Source organism: Myripristis murdjan, chromosome 3 (assembly GCF_902150065.1).
Source record: "Myripristis murdjan chromosome 3, fMyrMur1.1, whole genome shotgun sequence".
Lineage (NCBI taxonomy): Eukaryota > Metazoa > Chordata > Actinopteri > Holocentriformes > Holocentridae > Myripristis > Myripristis murdjan.
This window is the reverse complement of record NC_043982.1, coordinates 24,911,823-24,921,856: the sequence shown is the minus strand read 5'-3', so window position 1 is coordinate 24,921,856 and position 10,034 is coordinate 24,911,823. Positions and strand designations below refer to the sequence as shown.

Here is a 10,034-nt window from a genome sequence, read left to right as displayed (position 1 = left end):
CCCCCCCCCCCCCCAACTTGTAGTCCCAGCGGAGAGAGAGAGAGAGAGAGAGAGAGAGAGAGAGAGAGAGGGGATGGATGGACTACAAAGTGCTGAGTCCATTAGTAGTGACGCATTTCCTCTTTCCCCCATCCATCGTAGGATTATCTACCCCCTCCCCATTTACACACACTGAACTGCCGCTGCTCACACTCTCTACCCACTTGGAAATTTCCTCAACGAGGGGGACAATTTACTCCTGAGAAGCAGGACTGCTGGCTAATGTGCATCTTCTGAGGGCGGACTGCTTGCAATGAACCAGTAGAGGATCTGGAGGTAGGTGTGCACGCTGTAATCGGCTTTTATTTCTGCTGCCCGCTTTCCTCCGCAACAAACGTCGAATTCTGACCCTCTCTCCGACCAGGCTTCATTAGAAATTGTGCATGTTGTGTGAGCGCAGCGTGAGTCCCAGTCTACTTGATGGAGCCTGAGTGAGCACCATTGCAGTTCAACGGCGCTGATAGGTGTTTTGAATGGACCATTGGTTGTAATGTCCATTTTAATCATGCAAGCCTGGACATTAGCATAGTCCGGACTCCGGGACACTTTCATCATAGGTAAACACTGAAGACTGTGGGTTCTGCCGAGGACTTTGGTTTGGCAAAGATGTTTTTTGGTCTCTTGGTCCTGCCAAAATGTGGAGCTCGGCCGCTAGTTTCATGTTATGCGGAGTTAAACAGGCATGGAGAGTTGTGTTATTCGAGATTCACTAAGGTTGCTAATGTAACTTACTGTTCATGTAGATGACAGTGGCCAGGAAAAAAACCCTTACAGATTGGTAGCCTGTAGGCGTTTGCGCCGCACACAGAGGGGCGAAATTGGAAGACTGCCTCCGCCATATTACCATTTCAGTCAAGCAACCACAAATATTTCTACAGTGAATTTTTTTTTTCACTTTTTCCCCTAAAAAAATCTCATGTGTTATAAATATAGCCAGGAACGCCACCTCTGAAAAGCGCAGAGGAAAGCGTCACCTGTCTTTGCTAGCGGTCGAGAAAAAAAAGCTACGGGGCTGGCGTGTAGAAAAACCTGGTTGTGGAAATGTAGCGGAATAGTAAGTACCATAGCTAATGTAACGTTGATATGTTGCTCTTAAGGGAAACTTGTGGTTTGTGTTGTAAATGTTTTTAAGCTCCCCGTCTCTTTTTCAGCGTGACAGCAGCCGGGTGCATGTGGCTCCGCGGGCAGCCTGCACCTTACGGCTTATCACGTCCACTCTATGATAATTGTAATGGCACAGGGGAAAATGTCAAGTTCGACCTCCAAAATGTGCCTGCATTTGGGGAACAGTGTGTGTGACCAAGCTTTTTTTTTTTTTTTTTTTTTTGAAATGTTCAGACAGACAGGCAGGCTGACTGTCTCAGCGCATCGCTGCCACACCCCTCCCATACAGAGAGTAGGCTGTGATAGTCTGCCATACGCGTAATTAATACCAAATGACGTGCGGTCCCTGTGACGTGTTACTATCCAATATACTTAGTGTGTGGATCTTTGCCCGTGTGTTTTTGTTTTGCTGGGGAGCGAGTTGCATATTGCGCGTTCAGGAGCCAAGTTTGTGCATGAGGATCAATATCCCACCAGTGTTGTAGGCAGCGTGTGGATCAATCACCACCAGCCAGTGGATTTCCAGTGAGTGAATGTGCAGTGTGTAATGTGTGTGTAGGGGCTACTCCGAGGTCTTGGACCAGCCAGAAGCTGGTTAGGAGGCAGACATGACAGGTCATATGAGATGGAGCACCCATAAAGCAAGAGATGTTTGAAATGTTTGATGTGCCAGTGAGTTAAGGTTTCTTTAGCAGTTAAACGGGGACAAGTAGATCAGTCAGAAACCTCCACCCACCCCACAACACCCTAGCTGCCTTGTCCTTGACATGTTAGAGTACAAGACCTTATGGGCTGCGGTCTCTGCTGTGTGTGTAATGCCTCAGGAAAGACTGATCTGTCTGCTTTGGCACTCCTCTGATTGGTGTGTTCCTGCTTGTGATAGTACACATCAATCTACCTGTGTGCTATTTTGATCTCTGCTTCCCCCTATTTATTGAAATCCTGTAATCGATTTTGGACAGGATTTCCAGAAGGAATGTTTATCATTTGCGAGTTACATTTCCGTTAAATCTATACTTAACAAGAAGATGTATTGCAGAAAATTGCAGCAACAGGAGAAATACCATTCCCTCTCCTCCTCAAGTTGGCCTCTGCTGAAATACACTTTGGAAATGATAAATCTTTTGTGATAAACCATGGAGCTGTATCCTTCTGATGCTCAGTTATGCTTCTGACTCACCTGTGTGAAAATGTCACATTTTGTAAGCCTTTCACTTTACTGTTAACATCAGCTGGTGCTCCTGCTTAGTATGCAGTTCTGTCACCGGCGGCAGCTCGGATCATTTATTAAACTGACCAAAATCTGTCTGGCTCGCCTGACATTAAAGCAGTAATCAAAAGCTTTTTTACTATACCAGTGACTGCACTGACCTTTCAAAAATGTGTTTATTCATCCATTACACACGAAGTAGCTTGAGCCTCATTCTCTCAAAGCAGAACGATCAACAAATATGTTTTGTACTAGTTAAGTTGTGCGGTTGTGTAATTATTCAGTGCTGAGATCAGCGGAGTGAAGATGGATGCAGATGAATGTAAATCATAGTTGAGTCCCTCATGAAATTTATGTTTGATTCTCTACATTATGAAAGCTGTCCTCTTGTCATGAATTAACATTAACTATGACCGTGTTAGTGGGAGAAATTAAAATCTAAAAATAGGTGTTGCAGCACAGCCAAGCCCTTAAATCTGTTCCTGTTGCAATACTGGACTTGATTTCAAGATTCTGAGCCACACAAATTTTGAGTGTGTCAGTTTTATAGTTGCATGTTTTGCCTGACAATGTTTTTTTTTCATTGCATATCAACATATCAAGCTGCCTGCTGCACAAGTGATCCTACAGGACGAACTTGGAGCAGTCGTCTACAGCTATGTGTTTATGGCTCATGAAGATCTCCAAGGCCAATTGCATCCGGTAGTAGAAGAGTTAATCACCAACAGCACATGGTTAATTTATTGATCAGGGCCTCTGTTTGAGATGGAAAAAGGCCTCAGCTGTCACCCCTGCCAGCAGAGAGGAAGCAATGAGCAACCCCATACTGACCGCATAATCACAGGATGTGCAATGTATATAAAACGTGCTAGTCCATGTGAGGGAAGCCACTGACAGGGTCACCATGCTCAGCCTGGTGGCTCTGCGCTGTTTAATGAGAGAGGAGTCATGAAGTGATGCTATTCTCATGGCTAATCAGAATTGGGGGTCCAACATGTGCAGTGCAAGCTAGTGCTGGTGAGAGTTGGCATAAGTGAGACAAAACTTACTGAGCTCATGATTTGTATGCAGCAATTAGGTCTTTTGGCTTTTCATTGTCGATGGAAAGCTGCTGGGAGAGAGTGGGAGGCGGAAGGCACACATGTCCAGAGAAAGCATGCTTAAATTACAATCGCTTAAGACTTATTCCAAGTCCTACATCCTACAAAGATATTTTTGTAACATTATTGGCTCTTGATTCTAGGTCTTGGTTTGAAATTATTATTTTTTATATTATTTTGTGGGCACTTTTGCTTTATCAGACAGTCACAGAGAGAGGGGATGACATGCAGCACAGGGTCTGGATTGGATTTGAACCCTTAGTATTACATGATATGTGCTTTACACGGTGAGTCACCGGGGCATGCCAAGTTTCAAATTAGTTTTGAAATAAGATCATATAATTGATTATTTTCTGCTGTCTAAGGCTAGAATAGCTGGAAAAAATCCTGCCTGCTAAGTGGCATTGAAGCTCCAGCTGATCACCTGGAATTCATGCCTTGTGTTCCATACATGAACTGCAAGTTTTCTTGTCACCTTTGGCTGCCTGCCTACATTTTCCAGCTGAACAACTGCAGTGTAGTGTTTATATTGAGATGTCACTATATGCATTGCAAAGAGCATACATTTTGCTAATGGTTAGGTTAATGTGCTAAGTGCTTGCAGTGTCAGGAAAAAAAGCTCAAAACTGAAGCTGTGTAATGGCTGCCTTAGTTCATGTTAACAATGTTACAGAATTTCACATGTCACCATGACCCAGCCAAGGCGTATTTAACCTTGAACATGGGAGTGAAATCACTGGAATCCAATGGTACATCAAGGCTCCCTTTTGAAAAACAGGAGCCCGTGTCTCTGGCTCTTCTTCTGCCCCTTACTTTTGAACGGCAGAAGACAGAGCAAAATGTTGGACCTGTTTCCTCCTGTGTCCCACCCACATTCTCATATGAGAAAGTTATAATTAGCAACAAGCAGCCAACTCATACAGCATTCAAATGTCCAAGCTGAAACTATTGACTCGCCAACACCTTGATAAAACCCCAGACACCAAATGTGGTAGCAACATGAAAAACCAAACAGTGTAGATTGGGCTGTAAGAGTCAAAGTTAGAGGGGTGGAATGAATGTACCAGTTGGAATAGATAGCAGCGTCTTTAACTGCTATTTTTCTGTTTTCATATCAAATTCTGTACATGCAACCAAAGATAACGAAATGGTGATGGTGATGTTTAATTTTAGGATATAGAGCATTGCCTGATAGGTGATGACATGAAACAAAGAGGCTGCCATCCTGATGCATCCCATCCATAGTTCTGTTTCTCCCACCTCCCACTCAGTCCTGTTTTGCCTACTTCCCTCTCAGCCCACCATTCAGTTAAAAATGGCTTTACAGTACATTTCCATTACAAATAAATCCATGCTTGTCTGCAATCTTAGAACTATTTCTGTACAGCTGGCCTTTTGCTAATTGATTGGTTTTAAACACTGTATGACTCAAGGATAGACAGTGTCGCAAATCACTTATGGTCATTTTGCATTCTGTAATTAAAAATGAAGTAGGTTTTAGGATGAGCACTCGGCTGCCTGTCAGTAATTGGCACTTAGAAATACAGCATGCACAATATAATGCCTGCAGCGCTCTTGATGTGTCATTCTTAATGCTGTAACGCAAGTCAATGGACCCTATGGTGTTCTTTGAAAGTACAGGCAAAATTTTGTCAGGGTGTGCAACAGTGAATCTGATTAGTCAACATGCAGTTAGCTGACAGCACTGATAGAGCATCAGTAGCCACTGTGGTTGTCATAGTGACTGTGTAGGAAAACTTGCGCTGCTTGCTAGTGAGTAGGCATTTTGAGTATGCTTGCTCATTTTTTTAAAAGTTTTATAACTAGTGGAATACCATGTAAATATGAGGTTATTGCACAGCAAATCATACATGATCATAAATGTGAAGGTGTCATCATCAATTGAGTTAATGCATTTGTAGTTTTTGCATAGTCATATCACATAGCCTAGTATTTGGTAGATAATATGGGCTGTAAAATAAAAGCTGTGTCATTTAAAAAATCCTGAAGTCATTCAGCAGTATTCAGAAATGGACTTTGTGATAACTTTCTGGATAAAAGGGCTGTTCCATGTCTTGAGAGTTGAAGGTTCACTGGTTTCATTTTGTCAAGTGAAAGATAAGATTACACTTAAATGACTTCTCTGGAGAAACTGAGTAAAGAAAGTAGGAACATCTCGCTATAAAAAACTGAATTTCTCCTTTGTTAACTTTGTGGGACTGCAAGTCTCGGGATCTGTCACACCTTTTTGGCTGTAAACACTAAAACAAGCTAATTATCCACTTATGGTATGGTGTTATTCTAAATCAAATGAGAAAGGTGGCACTTAAAAAATGAATGATACCTCAAGTCTCCATTCTTCAGCTTTTTATTACAATAAATTCAAACATTTTGGTAGCCAACAAATGCTGACGTGTTTAGGCTATCAGTCTTCATCAGAGCAAGGCATGGTATTTTTGCCCTTGGAAATGAGTCACTTTTTTCATTCAGGTAATTGCAGTAATGATATTTAATTGGTCTATGTTGACTTTTCCATTTCCTGCTTTATTTGTCTCTGCTGTTGGTAATTTGTGCTACTTTCCTAGAAAGTGCAGTACAAAAATGTTTTCCACTGATATTATTTGCATTAGATTAATTGCAGAGTTGTGAATGACCACATAAAACCTTGCTGTTGTCCAAGTCCCATGTTTTTGTCCTTCAAAGCCACTACAACTGTTTGATGCCTACATGTCGTGACCCAAGCTTGCTTATATAGGAAAAGGAGACATCGGATATAATACTTTATCAATTACACAAACAGCATCTGTGAGATGGATCGCCGAACTCTGGGTGTAATCCAGGTTGACTTGAAAAGCTCAGCTTGTAATTTTAGGGGTTTGGCCTTGGCTGGTGGGGACTGTCATGTCAGCCCCTGCCTGAAAGTGGATCTAGTCTGAAATGTGTTTGAGGCTGCAGCTGAGCTCCTCTGCTATTGCCTCTTAGTCACCAGGACAGAAATGTAACCTAATCAGGTGTCTCCTGCACCCAGTACATAAGCACGCTGCACGATGAACAGTGTGGACTTGGCGGTCTTGTATGGAGTCATGTGTAACCGAGCTGAACCCTTATGATCCATGTTACTGCTCAGCACCTATGCAGTTTATGCATTTTGACTATCTCTTACTGCACATTATTTTGTCTTGGGGGGAATACATTTGTTTTCATTTTGCCCTCGTCTTTTTTCCTACATGTTGCTGTTCAGTTTCGCCAGGGTGACAACTTAATGATAGATAGTTGGAATGAGTCCAGTTGACTGGCTGTATTAGGCCAGGTATCAAAGCTGAAGTGTGTTTGATGGTATTTAACTTAATATGTATGGTAAAATTACAATTCTGATTTTGTATTTTATTGAATCAGAGATAACAAAATTATTGTAATTACACATGAAAGCAGATTGTCTTGAGATGAGCTGCACAAAGCTTGAAGTACATTGCAAATCCTCATGTATTATACAATAGGGGAGTCTGACACTGTGGAGAATCTCTCTCTCTCTTTCTCTCTCTCTCTCTCTCTCTCTCTCTCTCTCTCTCTCTCTCTCTCTCTCTCTCTCTCTCTCTCTCTCTCTCTCTCTCTCTCTCTCGCCTGTATATATACATGGGAGGGACGAGCAAATAAGACTTAACAAGATGAGTCTCAACGTTAGCGACCAGAAATTACAAAAGCTGATAACTTTATTCAGCTTTAATTGATCTGTCAGTGAAATTTGGTTTTCTCAAGATGAAAGCAAGTTTGACTGCATTTTAAAGTTTTATCTGCCGCCATGGGGTAAATTGTAAGATCCCTCAGCAGTTGGCTGTAACTATATCTAGTCTCCAGACCATCATGAACAAATGGCGTTCTCATTACTCAACGTGTTTGTTATTTGTTGACACGATTTCAACATTCACTTCACTCATCAGAAATTATTTTCTGTCTTGTGATGTCAGAATAGTGAAAATGATCCGGTGTTGGAATTCCCCAGGAAGTGTCTGTGGAGCGGCTTGTATTGTTGATTTGTTGAGCATGGGTGGGTGGGCATTCTGGGAGTGCTAGAAATGGATTCCACCCCACTGCTCCCCCTTGGCTGTGCTATAGCCTGAGGCTTCTATTCTTAGTTTTCCCATAAAGGATAAATTCTTAGTACAAATGTTTAGCTACTAACATGCCTGGGGAGTAACCCTACTGTATAAGGCCACCCTGTTGGTAAACGGGCTTAAGTGGCTCCATCATTGCACAATATGAGCAAAAATATTTTGGGGATTTGAAAGAAAGATGAACAAATTTTCATCTTGTGCCACAGTAGTACTTGCTTCCCCCTTTGCTGTTATGAAAGATTGTAGCCTAACTCTCAGGTTGGCATTTCACACAAAAGCATGGAGTATGAAGTGGTGAGGAAGGATCTTGTTGGTTGAATTTGGTGGCTACATACAAATGTATGAGAGACTGAAATGAAGTATAATTGGGGGGAAAATGAGCCCACCAACTGTGATTTTTGCACAAAAATAGAAAGAAACTGTTGTATCACTTGGCCACAGAATAATTATAATTTTGACCATGACTGATGTTTTCCCATATATATTTTCTGCTGCATCAAGTTAAAACTGTGTTATATGTTGTTTTCTTTAGTGCGATGCTTTCTCTGAGATCATTGCAAGGACAGACTAAACCTATTTCACATAAGTTATGCCGTAGCTGTACAAATTGTATGCATAAAGTTCAAGCCAGTCGAATTTTACGAAGACTGTGATTACAGGTAATGGAGGTTGTTTGGTTTTGTGTTCTCCCATATCTAATTGATTTTCCTGACAATGCTTAGCTCAGAAATAAATGCAAGAGCAAGGTGGACTATTCTGTGGCAGGAAAATATGCACATTGTTCCTGGGTGTCAATACTTGCTCTCAAATCCATACTGATTTGACAATATAAAGGTAACAGAGAATAGAGGCATGCAGGCTCTATTTTGTGTGTGACTTTTATTTGCCCTTATCTGTTTTCCTTCAGGCATTCATATCGTATTCTCTGTTTTCCAATAGAGGACAGTACATGAGGGCTTTAAAATGCATATTGAGAACCATGACAGCACTGCACAAAGTGGGATTTGACCACCAGCAGGTGAAAAGGACACATTAGATCTGATGAGTTCTTCATTGATATAATTTGGCCTGTTTTTCCTCCACCTCTTAGGTAAAACAAACAATCTGTGGATTCCCAATATCCATCACTTCAAACATTTTTTAAATTACAAATATTGCCTTTTCTGGATGACACGAAGCCTAGCTTATTTCAGATTGTTTTGTGATGAATGTGTCTCGGTTTGCAGCCCTCGTAAATGCAACCAACCTGACACTACAGGATTCTGCAAGTGGATGGCACCAAGAATAGCTCTTTAAGTGGCTGTTAATGTATGACTGTTGCACAATCATACTGTCAGTACTCCTTGCCCTTGGCCAAAACATGTCTCAAAAAAACTTGGGCTTGCACATCCCTCTGTGGGACTATTTGTGATGTTGCTCGTACAGTTTGAATAGAGCTATATAAGGGAAACCATTCTTTGTTTATTAGTGAGGGGAGAGTGCATGGGAGTGCCGCCAGGCCTGTGAGCTTGGAAAATGGGGACAGAAAGAAGAAGGCGAAGGACTACTCAAACACACTGTGCTCTGCTCTCTTTGACTGTAAACATTGCCTCTCTTCTGTTTTATAAAGTAGCGTCATGAGTGTGGCAGCTGGATTACATTACATGTGGAGAGCCCAGTGTAAATCAGATGGCTGAAAATAGCCTTTTATTTGCACGTTGTGCTACAGGCTGCGCTCACTGATGTAACTAGCTAAGAGTGTACAGCAGTTAACAGTAGATGCCTCCCAATGACCAGTGATGGCTGTTTAATATCAACCAAGTTATGTGCTGCAGGAGGCGAACCTGCAGAGAGACTTTCACTTGGCGCATCTTCAGCTTGCATGACTCACAGTATGGAATGAGTATTTTACTGATTTGATGCTCTTCTAAAGGCTCCTACAGACTGCAAGTTTTTTTTTTTTCTCCCCACAATACTGCTGCTGCAGATGAAACGTTTGGTTGTTAGATCAAATCGGCAATTTCTGAACACACTGTAGCACGGTCATCGACAGCCGGTTTGGATCCGCTGTGACTCGTCCTATGTCCCATGTCTACAAAGCATCCAACTGGAACATGGGGTGGGATGATTCAGAATACATATGCCATCGTATTGTACTACTGTTGCCAAGCCTCGTGTTTTTCATCATGATTTCCCGGACAGATCACTTGGGCAGTCTGCCATACAGTGAACTTGAAATCATACAGTCTGACACACATTGCAATAAAGATTTTAGGAGATTCATCTGAGACATGCAATGATCTTTTAAGATTTCTGTTGTCCCACAGTTTGCAGTTGGCCTAAGCTTCAGTCAGAGGGTGAGGGTGCTGAACTGCGCCCGCTTCTCTGTGGTTGTTTCTGCATCTGAGTACCTGGGTAATTCTTCGTCTCATAGTGAAAGATGTTAGATGTTAACTAAATGTTTGAAAAAAGGAGAAATTTTGTTTCCAT

At 41.9% G+C, this 10,034-nt stretch overlaps 1 protein-coding gene across 1 annotated transcript in view; it reads left to right on the top strand.

Annotated features, from left to right (window-relative positions):
* The first annotated feature begins 167 nt into the window (after positions 1–167).
* tln2a (talin 2a) overlaps positions 168–10,034 on the top strand; it is a 126,937-nt gene continuing 117,070 nt past the window's right edge. Inside the window, exon 1 of the mRNA XM_030048435.1 lies at positions 168–315. The gene's annotated coding sequence lies outside the window, so the exon portion shown is untranslated. The remainder of the gene's footprint in view (positions 316–10,034) is intronic.